Source organism: Elaeis guineensis, chromosome 7 (genome assembly GCF_000442705.2).
Source record: "Elaeis guineensis isolate ETL-2024a chromosome 7, EG11, whole genome shotgun sequence".
In the NCBI taxonomy this organism is placed as follows: Eukaryota; Viridiplantae; Streptophyta; class Magnoliopsida; order Arecales; family Arecaceae; genus Elaeis; species Elaeis guineensis.
Window position 1 is genome coordinate 99,272,365 of NC_025999.2, and position 13,648 is coordinate 99,286,012.

The window sequence follows — 13,648 nt, forward strand, 5'->3', positions numbered from 1 at the left end:
TGTATATTAAGCAATAACTTTAATAATAATCATATATGTTATTATCTATATCATTAATATCTACTGAATATTAATTAAGTAATTAAGTAATGAACTTTAATAATAAGCCAAGCATACTAATACTTATGTCTATACGGCAAATAAGGAATTCTGTACAAAGAAAACCTTTATTTGGGATATATAATAGATTGTTTAATACATCAGAAAAATCATCTTATAAATGATAAAATAAGAAAGGAATATCCATTTAATTTAAATCCATGTAATCAAAAGTACAAAAAATGAAAACAATCCTGAAATAATCAAGCTTAATATGAAAACCAAATTGTAATAAATATATCATAAAATACTGCCACACACGATATGGATATGAATTTGGTGGACAAAGATGGTTACAATTTTGCAACTCTACTTTATGATATAAACATATGTACAAGTATGCATATATGTTTGTATGTGCATGTTTGAAGATAATCAGGTTAGGTTTTAGGTTTTGGGGTATGAATCTATCAAAATCCAGACCTAACCAAATAAAATTCTGGTTCTAATTTTGGAACCTAAACCCCATCTAATACTTTATGGGACATGTTTTTCATATCCAAGCTCTATGTTCGAGTTAATTTTGAACCAGGTTGGGAGGTTTATATGCCTCCATTGACACCATCACTTATAAGGCAGTTCAAATTTTTTACCATGAAAACAAAAACGAAATCATAGTCGGGTGGTCATCAATCCTCATTTTTATTCTTACCAGAAGAAGATCCTGATTTTCATGACCTTTCCCAAGTTATCACTTTAGCATTTTTCTTGTTGGTTTTGGTTAATCCCAGCATATGGAAATGGCTCCAGCAATGGATATTGTTGGTCCTACAGCACTTCATGGATGTCGCTAATTAATGGAATTGATAGCCTTGGTGAGTCCTCTAAAACATGGTAGAGTAGAATTCTGCCAGTTGGTCTGTTGAGTACAGTCGACTACCAAAAAGATCCAAACAAATTAAATTGTAGACGCCAGATAATTTAATGAACAAAAGAAAAATGGTGATTTGATAGATAAATGGGATCCAAAAATCTATTGAATAAACTAATTATTTGATGGCCATCGACTATGGAAAAGTTAAACTGTTCTAAATGGCTAAGTTGGGAGAAACAAGCATCTGATAAGTCATTAGTGGCTGATAAACTAATGAAATGTTATGGGGCTTCAGCACATAAAATATGTATAACTAACTGAAAAGGAAATGGTAAGCGACTGATTTGAAAGAAACAAGTGTATTACGGGCAAGTGTAATTCTATTTAGTGATCAAATGTTGTGAACACATCTAATACATATGATTTAGTTATGATAATATTGATGGATGGATGTGATCATAAAGTATGTTCGGGTTTGTAAATGGAACAAATTTTATGTCAAATTAGTTGAAGTTCAATATGATTGTACCAAGTTGGTTAATCCTTTTTCGATGTAGCAGCATAATAACAAACTATTCCATTTCCTAGATTGTTAGATTGAACCTAGGTTGGATGGTGATTTGAAAATCACTAAAACAAGATAGGAATATTGCCTCTTTTTCTTTTTTTTTTTGATACATAAATAGGCTGTGTAAAGTTACTTACGTAACATATAAAATCCAGTCAATTTCAAAATATGGCGAGAGTATCAATCTCTCTCTTTCTCATTCATTGCACCTCCTTGCCTACATACAACCAAACCTTCATCCACAACTCATTGCCATCGAACCTTAAAAGGATGAGCGTTCTGACCGAGAGTGTGAAGGGTAAAGCAAGGTTTCGTCTAATCATTCGTTGAAAGCACGTTCGTCGCCCGTAAGGTCCTCTAAAGATCATGCTTCGGGGGTTCCAAATATAGATGCAGCCAATCGTTAAGATAATGCCTCGTCATCAAAAGGAAAGGATAAAGCTGCATCTCCATCTGACCCTCCATCGAAAGGGCGTTCGTCGATGGCAAGGTCCTCTAGGGACTATGTTTCGGGGGTTCTAGTGTCCAAACATTCAGATAACAGCTCGTCATCTAAGAGAAGGGGGTGGAGTCATCTCCCTCGCATCCGGTGACCACTCCTCTAGCCGATTGTTCCAAGATCCAAGTTGTCCAGGATCAGTATCTTTTTCGTTAAGAGATGCCCCGACCCATAGAAGATAATATTTTCGATTTGGAGGCGCATTTCAACAAGTTGGTGGTTTTCTCCAAAGAGAAACTACAGAGAATGGAGAAGAAGTATAAAGTAGCGCTGATCGGCAAGCTTGTTGAGCTGGGACTATCAATTGATTTCATCCAGCATAAAATGAAGAAAAAATAGCTAATTGAAGGAGATTTTCAGATAAGTCCACTATCTAAGGATTTTTTTACTTTTCTTCTTGCCTTCTGAGGAAGTTAGGTCATAAATTCTGGATGAAGGCCCTTAGACGTTGGCCGGCCAACTGTTAGCCATAGAGGATTAGAGACCAAACTTCAAGCCGTCCAAGGATATGATCCAGAAGGTAAACATGCAGCTTCGTTTACCTGATTTGTTTGTAGATGTTTCGGATGATGATATGATTTTGAAGATACCTTCCAGAGCTGACAAATCCAAATTTTTAGATCTTTGTAATGTAAATTCTTCTCGTTTATGGTTTGCCAGGATATGTGTATAATTGGATCTTCGTTGTCTTGTCTGCTCGGATACCAAATTCCTCATCAATAACCAAACCATTTGCCAAGAATTTGTATATAAGAACCTCTTAGATATTTGCTATAGATATAGTCATATTGGAGTCCTACTTGAAAACTGTACTAAGTGTAAGGATATCCATTCTTCTTCAAAAGACCCATTTTAAGGACCTTGAATTCGAGTTGCAAGGGCTCTAATTGCAGCACCTAGTAAAGAAAAAGTACTCATTTGGTTTGCGGAAAGAGAATAGAAAAAGTATGGTTGACACAAAAATAAAAAAAAATCTTTTTATTTGATTAGAATTTTTAAAGATGAGAGATTGAAAAGAGACATTTCATAGGAATAAAATTTTTATGATTCATACAAAAAAAAAAAAATCCATGTTGGATATGAGTTTTTATTTTCCCATGAACTGGGAATCGAGAACATTTTTTTTCCAAAAGTTAACTTAAAAATATAAGGTAGATCTTTTTTTATTAAAGATAATAATAAATATTTTATATATTTTTTTCAAAAAAATTAATACTTAACTAAATATAAATTATTTTGAAATGTATTTTTTTTTTTGTGATCAACCAAATATGTCAGAATCATTTTTTATTTTAGAAATCAATTTTTTGTGAAAAATATTCTAATAAAAAAAAATTCTTCCAACAGACCGGAAGAATCCTGAAAAATGAACTTTATTCCTTCCAACATCCAAAACTCTTACACTACATTTGGCCAACAGAAATTGAAAAGAATTAGACATGGAATAGGAATAGAATGAGAATGGAAACCAAAGCATTCTCATTCTATCGTTGGTTAACGTAGAAAGGGATGCAATGAAAGCGAATCATTCCATTCTATCATTTGTTACAACTCTCCACTGCTTCTGTATCCATGAAAACATAATTTACATTTTTGCCTAAACTACCCTTGACCACATGGTCAATATAATATATGTCAAGCCTACTAGTATGAGGTATAAATTTTTATCAATTTGGACCCTACCCAAACCCAATCCAGAGTTGTACACACCCTACCTCAATCCGGGGCTATAGAGACCTACCTATTCACATTTTCCAAGTCAAACTTAATTACTCTCTCCATCGGTGCGGAAACAGATAAGAGGTTCTGTCGCTCGATCCATCAGATGCTTTTTTTCTAAACCCATGTCTCATTATGCGTTAGTTTAGGCTTCAAGTTGATATACGAGAGGAGGCATTTATACTTGTTGCAAATGCACATGGAAATTTAGGGGTAATAATGCCAAGTCTGTTTAACTTGATTCAAACTTTTGCAGATTGAATTGTATTATATATTTAATAAAATGACCACTTTTGAATTTGGATTTTTGATGCATTCGATAAACAGATCACATTTGGATTGATGGATTTGTGACCTAATCCACATTGGATCTGTTGCGTGTCTGATCCAACACAACTCAGCTGCCTCCCATATGAAAATTAATATGCAGATAATGGTATCATTGCATTGGTTAAATCATTAAGCCCTAAAATCTTATTATGCATGGCATCACTGCCACATTTTCAGAATCAAGTTACAACCACCAATAACAAGGCGGATAGATTCCATGTCTTTACAAGTGAAGTGGCAGAGGTGCCAGTCACAAAATTTCTGGGCCTAAGAACTCAGCGTGGGCCATGGCCTTTTAAAACGTCAAACACGAATAACCCAAGCCTAATTTTTTAAATCTGTGAACAGATGGTTAGCGACATCCAATCACCACGCTTTGAGGCGGCAAAGCTCAATACTGCAATAATTTTATGGGTTTTGCTACGGTGCCACGAGGATATTTTATTTTTTTTTTATTTTTTTTATCTATTTTAGTTATTAGATTAAATATAGATTATGCTGATTTTAATTAGATGGGAGGTGTTTTACATGATTGGTGCAGTAAATATTTCAAAAATCAAAATTATTCGATATTATAAATTTTTTTTTCTTGGTTGCCACCCCACAAGGCGGAGGGGCTAAGAGCGGCGGTGACAGAGGCGGAGGATCTAGTGGGCAGAGGCGCACTGGGATGCCGAGGGCAAAAGCGAAGGAGTTGGCCAGTTGGGTAAAAGGAGGAGAAGAGACATTTAGAATCTGCCAATCCAAACCATTTCGGCAGAAAGAAAAGGAGAAAAAGAAAAGAAAGGAAGAAAAAGGAGAATAGAGCACTCAACTCCGAGGATCAGTGGACGGAGGACCCATCCGGGGGTGGCAGGGGCGTCGTGGGCAAGGGAGGGGAGCATAGTGGCAGATACGCACAAGTAGGGGAGCACCAATCGATCGGAGGACCCATCGGGAGATGGTGGGGGCACCGTGGGCGAGGGAGGGGGGCCTGGTGGTAAAGCCGCATGGACGGAGGAGCACCGATTGAGTGGGAAAGTAAGAAGGTGGCCTGAATAGGGAGGTACGGTCGTGGCATAAGCATGCGGATGGGGGGGTGCGAGGTGGTGAGGCACAAGTGCAAGTGGTGGGTGGGGTGGGAGAGAGGGGAGGGAAGGCCATGCGGGGAGGGAGGGGGGGTGTGTGGGCACGGGGAGGGAAGCGGCATCGATCGCAAAAAGGGAGACGGCATAAGTAGAGAAGGGGTGGGGGGAAGACTATCGTGAAGGTGAGGGTGGGAGGGGCAGGGGCGGGGGGAAGCAGTGCACTGGATGGGGCAGGTGGAAGAAGAAAAAAATAAAATAAAATAAAATATTTAAAATATTTTTTTATAATAAAATATTATAAAAAATATTATAGTAAAATTTTTATTTTATACAATCATCTAAGTATTTGCCCCAGCATGTTTGCTGTCAGTGTTTCCATCCCTACTCGTCCGCTGTATACTCCGCCAGTAAAAGAGAGCACAATAAAATTATCCTTGTGTCAAATTGCCAAAGGCTCAAAATATAAATGTAACCGCAGATTCATTAATCTAATGCGGATTTCAGAAAATCCCGACAACTACTCCTATCAATATTAGTATAATGCGTACGAAAAATTCACATATTACGCATGCACATTGCTCACAGGCAAATTAGCAGGGGAAAAAAGAACAACCATGGAATATGGTAGGAATATGCTGCCGAACAGCTAATTAAAGACCCTCGAGATATTTATGAGGTAGATGCTATTGGTGGATGTCTGGCCAGGATACTACCTTCCAGAATCTTTTCCATACCGTGTGTCACAGCAGGAAGAAAGAAGAAATAAAAAAAAAATAATCGAATACGTAGATCAGTCAAAAAAGAGCTTGCCTCCATGGGGCATGCTAACTTTACTATGAGAAAAGAGAAAAAATTACAAGAGAAGATTACTCTCAATCCTAGTACACCCAATCTCTATCTCACAGAAAACTCTCTCTCTCTCAAAAGCTCTCTCTAGGAAGACCCCCCTGAATCCCTGAAGTGACCATTGTCCGCTGTCCAGAAGTCTTGCTCCTACTCTTCTCGACGTCGCGTCACCTCATTCTTTGGTGTTCTCAGGTGTTTTGCTGAACGTAATTGCCACACGGCACTCTATGTCGAGGAACAGAGATTTATAAAGGCTTAAATCTGTGATACAATAAGAATAGGTCTCCTAACAGTGCCCAAAAAACCTTCCTAGACCCTTGGATCGCGACCGGCGGCGTCCGAGATCGTCGGATCATGACTCAGTCTATGAAATAAGCCATAAACCGCGAGAATCGAGTAGGAAACATCTCCCAGTCCATGGTGGACCACGAGAAATTGAGGGGAAATGCTCCCTCGATCCACAGACCAGCCCATGCACCTCCCAGTCCACGGTGGATTGGGATACCCGCGGGCTGCTCCTGCGCACGCGTGCGCGTGGGCCTGGGCCGCGCCCGCACCCATGCGCTTGAGCCTGGGCCATGCTCCGCGCACGTGCGCCTGGGCTTGGGCCGCACACTCACGCCCGGGCCTGAGACACGCTCCGCGCTCCTGCGACCGAGCCGCACGCTGCCGCACTTGGGCTGCACGCGGTGTGCTGGGCCATATGGTTGCGCCTGGGCTTAGGACGCACTCCACGGTCCCATGGCCGGGTCGCGTGCAGCCGCACCACTGTCGCTCCGCCGGCTCGCCGTCGGTCCTTTGCTGCTTCGAACTTGGTGCCAACTTCAATCGAGCGTATCTTCATCATCCGTACTCCATTTGAGGTAATCTTAAGCTCGTTAGACTCCATTCATCGTCGCGGACCTCATTGTGAGCTCAATATAGACTGAATCTTGAGGTGTCAGATTCTAAAAATCTCTACTTCAACTCGACATTTGGCCTCCTCCTAACTCTGAGAGCTTCTAGATCTCTTCGCCCTCATATCCTGGGACAATCGCCTACTGATCATGTATGAGCAAACATGGGAGTCGAGCCAGGTTGCTCGATCCTATCTCTATCGTATGCTGTACTCCTCCTAACTTGAGATCTGTTCGGGATATCATCCTGTAGCAATAAAAATCTCCCCTTGTGATATCGCCTTTCATTCTTCCGAGTCTCGCATCTCGTACCTGATCCACCTCCATCTGGAGCTCCACCTTATTCTGGACTCCTCCTGACTCCTGAAGCTCCATCTCGTACTGGGCTCTCTGTCAGATAGTAATGTCCTCTCATCTTCTTCTTTCTCTCCAGAACAACCCTATCGCCGCGTAGCACCTTCAGGATTTCTCCACCAGCTACCGTCCTGTAGCCTCTCGAATCCAGCCTGTTCAGTGAGATAAAATTTTATCTGAAATCAGGTATGTATTGAATCTCCTCCAATCTCTTCACTGTACCATCATGTATCCTCCAGCTGACCGTCCCAATACCACTGATCGCATAGCTCCATTCATCCGGCAGATAAACAGTGCCCACACTGCTTTTCAGGGAGTCAAACTGCTCCTCATTGCAACATACATGATAGGTGCATACAGAATCTAAAATTCACTGCTGAAAATAAGTAGATCCTCATCAGATATCTTCAGGACATCTCTATCTGAATCGCTATTGACCGTCGCTACAGTAGCCATCATCCGATTCCTGAATTGAGAGCAATCTCTGACTAGATGCCCCAACTCGTCACACCGATAACATCTGATCTTGCTCAAATCCCTCATCCTGGACTTAGACTGCCCTCGTCACGATCTTCTGTTGCTCCGTCTACCACCTCCTGCTCCTTCAGAAACCACCAAAGCTAAACAACTACCACTTGAGTTCGAAGCTGGATTTTTTCTTCTGAGAATCTCATCCTAGAGAATCGCCACAGTGATCTCGTCCATCTTGATGGTGCTCTTTCTCATTAGAAGAGCAGTCACCAAAGACTCATACAAAGGGGGAAGCGATGCTAGCAAGGCCAGCGCTCTGGTCTTCTCCTCAACATTTTTGCCAACATTGAGGAAGTCGGTGAGGATCTTTTGAAAGTGACTGAGATGCTTCTGCACACTCTGTCCCTCAGTTATCTGCAGTTGGTAGAACTACCTCCAAAGGAAGAGAGTGTTGGTGAGAGATTTCATCATGTACAACTCCTCGAGCTTCGACCACAGCACCGTCGGAAAAGTCTCACTAAGCACATAGATCATCACCTCATCCGCTAGGTACATACAGATGATACTCACTGCTTGCAACTGTAGCCGTCTCCAATCTTGCACCTCTATGGTGATCGGCTTCTCCTCGCATAAGAGAGCATCGATCAATCCTTGCTAGATGAGCATGTCCTTTATCCTTACCTGCCACAAGAAAAAATTGCTCTTTCCATCAAACTTGTTGATCTTCATCTTGATTGATCATGTCTTCTCCATCTTCAATCTTGCTTACCACCGCTGCAATCTGCATCCTGATATCGCCTCACTCTGATACCACTTGTTGGTGGATATCTGGTCAGGACACCACCTCTCAGGATCTTTTCGATACTGCGTGTCACAGCAGGAAGAAAGAAGAAATAAAACAAAAAATAATCAAATATGTGGATCAGTCAAAAAAAGACTTGCCTCCATAGGGCATGCAAACTTTACTATGAGAAAAGAGAAAAAATTATAAGAGGAGATCACTCTCAATCCTCGTACACCCAATCTCTACCTCACAGAAAATTCTTCCTCTCAAAAGCTTTCCCTCTAGAAAGACCCCCCTAAACCCCTAAAGCGACCGCTATCCGCTGTCCAAAAATTTTGCTCCTGCTCCTTTCGACACCGTGTTGCCTCGTTCTTGGGTGTTCTCAGGTGTTCTGCTGAATGAAATCACCACACGGCACTCTCTATCAAGGAACAGAGTCTTATAAAGGCTTAAATCCGTGATACAATAGGAATAGGTCTCCTAACAGTGCCCAAAAAACCTCCCTAGACCCTTGGATCGCGATCGACAGTGCCCAAGACTATCGGATCGCGATCCGATCCATGAAATAAGCTGTAGACCGCGAGAATCGAGTAGGAAATGTCTCTCGATCCACGGTAGACCGTGAGAAATCGAGGGGAAATGTCCCCTCGGTCCACATACTAGCCCATGCACCGTCCGATCCACAGTGGACCGGGATACCCGCGGGCTGCTCCTGCATACGCGTGCGCGTGGGCCTAGGCCGTGCCCGCGCTCGAGCGCTTGGGCTTGGGCCGTGCCCCGTGTGCGTGCTCCCGGGCTTGGGCTGCCCGCTCGCGCTCGGGCCTGGGACGTGCTTTGTGCTCCCGCGGTCGGACCGCGCGCTGCCGTGCCTGGGCCGCGAGTTGCCGTGCCACTGCCGCTCCGTCGGCCTGCTGCTAGTCCTCCATCGCTTCGAACTTCGTACCAATTTAATCGAACGTATCTCCATCATCCGTACTCTGTTTAAGGTGATCTTGAATTTGTTTGACTTCGTTCATCGTCGTGGACTTCGCTGTGGGCTCAATATGGACCGAATCTGAAGGTGTCAGATCTTAATAGATGTCAAAAATAAACAGCTTTGAACTACCTTCACAAAAAAGGTGCAGAATACTTAGGTGGCATCAAGCTACAAATATCTCACAATGTCTCTTTCTGTCTAAGCTTCACAATCTTATCAGCCTCTTCAAGTAATGAAAGCGACCTCCATTGCCTCTCTCTCCACAACCCATCCTCCACCAATGTTCCCAACTAACATGCCTCCCAAACACATCGTCATACTCCTCCGTTCTCCAATCCTCCATCCTGGAGCTCACCTTCACCTCCCTGGCCACCGCGAAGCCCTTCCTCATCATCGCACCCACCGACGAATCCCAAATCCAAGCATCAGTCATCCACTGCAGGAAACGTAGCCTGCCGATCGGGGTTCGAAGCAATGGACACGACTACGAAGGCTGTCTTGTTGCTCCATCCAGGACAGCCACTTCTCTTTGGTCGATCTCGTGAGCCTTCGATCGATAAGCACCGATGTCGATAATAACTTGGCTTGGGTCTGGGCCGGCCCCACTCTTGGTGAACTCTTGTAAGATTGCAGAGAAGAGTGGAACCCATGGCTTCCTAGCTGGCCGCTGCCCTACACTTGGTTTCGGCGGTTACTGTAGCGGAGGCGCGATGACAGGACCATTAAGGAAATATAGTCTCGCCGCAGATAATGTCTTGGATGCTAAGTTATTTGATGCTCATGGGAGGCTCTTGGACGGGGAGTCCATGGGCGAGGGTCACTTCTGGGCTGCCAGATTGGGGGAAGGAGCCAGCTTGGAGCAAGGAGCAATAAAGCCTGTGAACAAATGGCAGTACAATGCACGCCAAGCTCGGTTAGGACGTATTTCTATAACTGAATACACTCTGGAAAGAGGCTATATTCATATTCAAATCCTTGTTTCTTGGTGGGGGTGTGATGAGGTACAGCAACATGTAGGAAAGAGATTCCCATAGCTGGGTTTTGAGAGCAAGGACTGCAGAGAGTTGAGCTAGATTCAGTTTTTTCTATATTTTATCAGTGGATCTGATCCAACCAGTAATTTCATCGTAAAGAAAGAGACGGACAGGAGTTTCAAACTTAGGATGTTCAAAAAGATCAAATCTGACTGTTAAAAGTGTTAGGAATCTTATTTCCTATAAGAATCAATTGCAATCTAATTAAACTAACAAATAAATATTAATATTAAATTAATTTAAATAAATATAAAATTGATATTAAATCAATTTAAAGCTTATGAATTGGAGACGTGCAATAGGAGACCTCTCCTAAGGACACAACATTCAGATGTAAGATGTAGACATAAGCGCCGCCTGCGTGCCCATCTTGACCAGCACACACTTATTAATAGGCCCAAGAGAAGGTCTTTAAAATAAATCTCTTTCCACATTTTTTTTTTCAATATGGAACTAAACTTCATCAAAGTTAGAGATTTGGTTAATTTTGAATTTTAAATTTTCCTCCAAAACCAACAAAAAAGTCCATCCTAGTGAGTGGGTAGTGGGAGGAGGAGAAATTCTTTGTGTACCGCCGGTGGTTTAGAAAATCCGACGTGAAGCATATCACTTTATATAATTTGTCTATGTAGCCATCGCTTCCCAATGTATATTTAATACTCGCAGTTCCATTTTTTCTTTTAAAAATTTTGAATGATGAAAATATTCCTGCTCTTTGAAAAAAAAATTATAACATCTTATAGCATATTATGACTTCCTGCACGCAGGATGTCATAATATGGCTCAGAAAATTATGACATCTTGTGATATATTATGACATCCTTTTTTAAATTATGATTTTCTACATGCAAGATATCATAATACGGTCCAGAATGTCATAATATGCCATAAGATTCATAACATAGAAGGAGTATTTTTATCCAACCAATTTTTAACGCACATTTAATGTCTGCAGTTCTATTTTTTTTGTTTAAAAATTTTGAATGACGAAAATGTCTCTGTTCTTTATAAAAAATTATGACATCCTACGTCAAAATTATAATTTTCTACATGCAGAATGTTATAATATGAACATAAGGTCCTATAATTTTTTTCAAAGAATAAAAATATTTTTATTATTAAAAATTTTTAAATAAAAAAATAGAATTACGAATGTTAAATATGTATTCGAAATGATGGTTACGTGGATCAATTATATAAAATAGTATGTCTTATATTAAATTTTTTATATTACATATGGTACACGAAGTATTTTTTTCGATAGGAGATTTTTTTGAAGGATTTTGGAGGAAAGTACCGGATCCACACACTTAATCCTCGGTGGGAGGCCGATTGAGACGTTAGAGTCAAAAGACTCCGCATCCACATAGGCAGGGGCAATTTGTATAATATCCAATACCAAGATAATGAGGTTGGGGCATCCCGACGGCACTTGAGTTGGATTAGGAGGTCGTATCGATTCACGAGACCTTGCGTGTCGAAGCATCCTGGCATTACCTATCTAAATTTCAGGGATCCTGACGTAGGCAAGCGAAAAAAAAGATCATATACTATTCGAAGGCTTGGTCTGGGGTAGGGAGTACATTTAACTTCGTGAGTCTGGCTATTGCCGTGGGAAAACGTACGATCCAATGATTTATTTCAGAAATTAGGCGAGCATGCCACCTCTTTTTGCAAAGAAGTCGAGGAGTGAGGTGATGAAGAGGTTCGTTTCAAAGGAGTTGATGATTCCGACAATCGATCGAATACAAGATGCTAATTCTTTGCATGCTGGCTGCATGCAAGGCCATCGAACTGCTCTGTGAACCATAGCATCACAGCTATCACAGGTAGGACAAGGCATTGTGATTCATGAAATCCTTCGATACCATCGCTTCTGATAACACGTTGAGATTGTCTCCAGTCACAAACAAGTAGCCGCATGGCATGCTGCCTTGTCCTCGAACTCATTGTCATTATCAAATTGGATTTTCCACTTATGCTATCAGCTCCAGCTGATATTTGATCTAATATTACTTGCCTGGAGAATACTTTCATTGATTGGCCATGTCTGTGCATTTATTTTGTCACATTTGCCAAGTGTAGATCCAATTTATTTTGATACCAGTTGGTATGGATGTAGTTATCCAAGCATATGTTAATTGACCTGCATTGTATTCTACCAAAAAAAAAAAAAAAAGACCTGCATTGTAGGGTTCTTACAATTCTTTTGCCTTGCCGATTTGGCCAATTAGCCATGGACTAATCATAATATGCAAACGGATAAATTATTATAATTGATTAAATTTGCTGTCGAATAAAAGAGTACAATCAATAAAGGTTCATTAACGAATGATGGATTCATCAACACCAGTTGTCAATTTGCAGCAAAGTAAAAAACGGCAGAATTTACAATAAATGTCTGAGCTGCCTTTGATGTGATATTTTGTAAAATTAATATAACAAATGCTCTCTTAAAAGGTCTTTTCAAAGCAAAGCAAGTTCTGTACGTCTCATGTAGGACCAGTATTTAAAATTGTACCTTACCGAGTTGGCCAACTAGCCAGGACTGATCACAATATGCAAACGGATAAAATTATTATAATTGATAAAATTTCGCTATCAAATTAAAGCGTACGATCAGTAAAGGTTCATTAACGGATGATGGATTAATGAACAACAGTGGTCAATTTGCAGGAAAGTCAAAAATGGCAGAATTTATAATAAATATCTGATCTGACTTTGATGCGATTTTTTGTAAAATTAATATGACAAGTACTCTCCGAAAAGGTCTTTTCCAACCAAATCAAGGTCTGCACGGATCATATATGACCAGCATTTGCGTGCCACCGAGAGTATTAGCTGTTCCCAACAAAATTAAACTGCCGCCGGAGCTGTAGGTGGAGAGTCTTTTTCTTAAATAATATAAAAAAAAATTAATTATCAAAATAATTTAAATTTAAATTTATTTATTAATTTGATGTAAAAATAATAAAACATTATTTTAAATGATATTTTATCATGCCATGTCACCTCCCATTCTTCTCTATTTTTCACGTGGACTAGATGAGAAAAAAAAAAAATAAAAACATCATTTGGTACGGTATTTTTAAAAACGCCATTTCAAACGACGTTTTTAAAAACATCATATCATTTGACTCTTTTAATTATTTTTCTCAAAAAAAAAATAAAAAAATAGTAAAAAAATTAAA

At 40.5% G+C, this 13,648-nt stretch overlaps 1 pseudogene; it reads left to right on the plus strand.

The window, feature by feature from the left end:
- Positions 1 to 9,524: 9,524 nt before the first annotated feature.
- On the plus strand, positions 9,525 to 10,616 carry LOC105048151 (tetrahydroberberine oxidase-like; annotated as a pseudogene).
- The last annotated feature ends 3,032 nt before the right edge of the window (positions 10,617 to 13,648 follow it).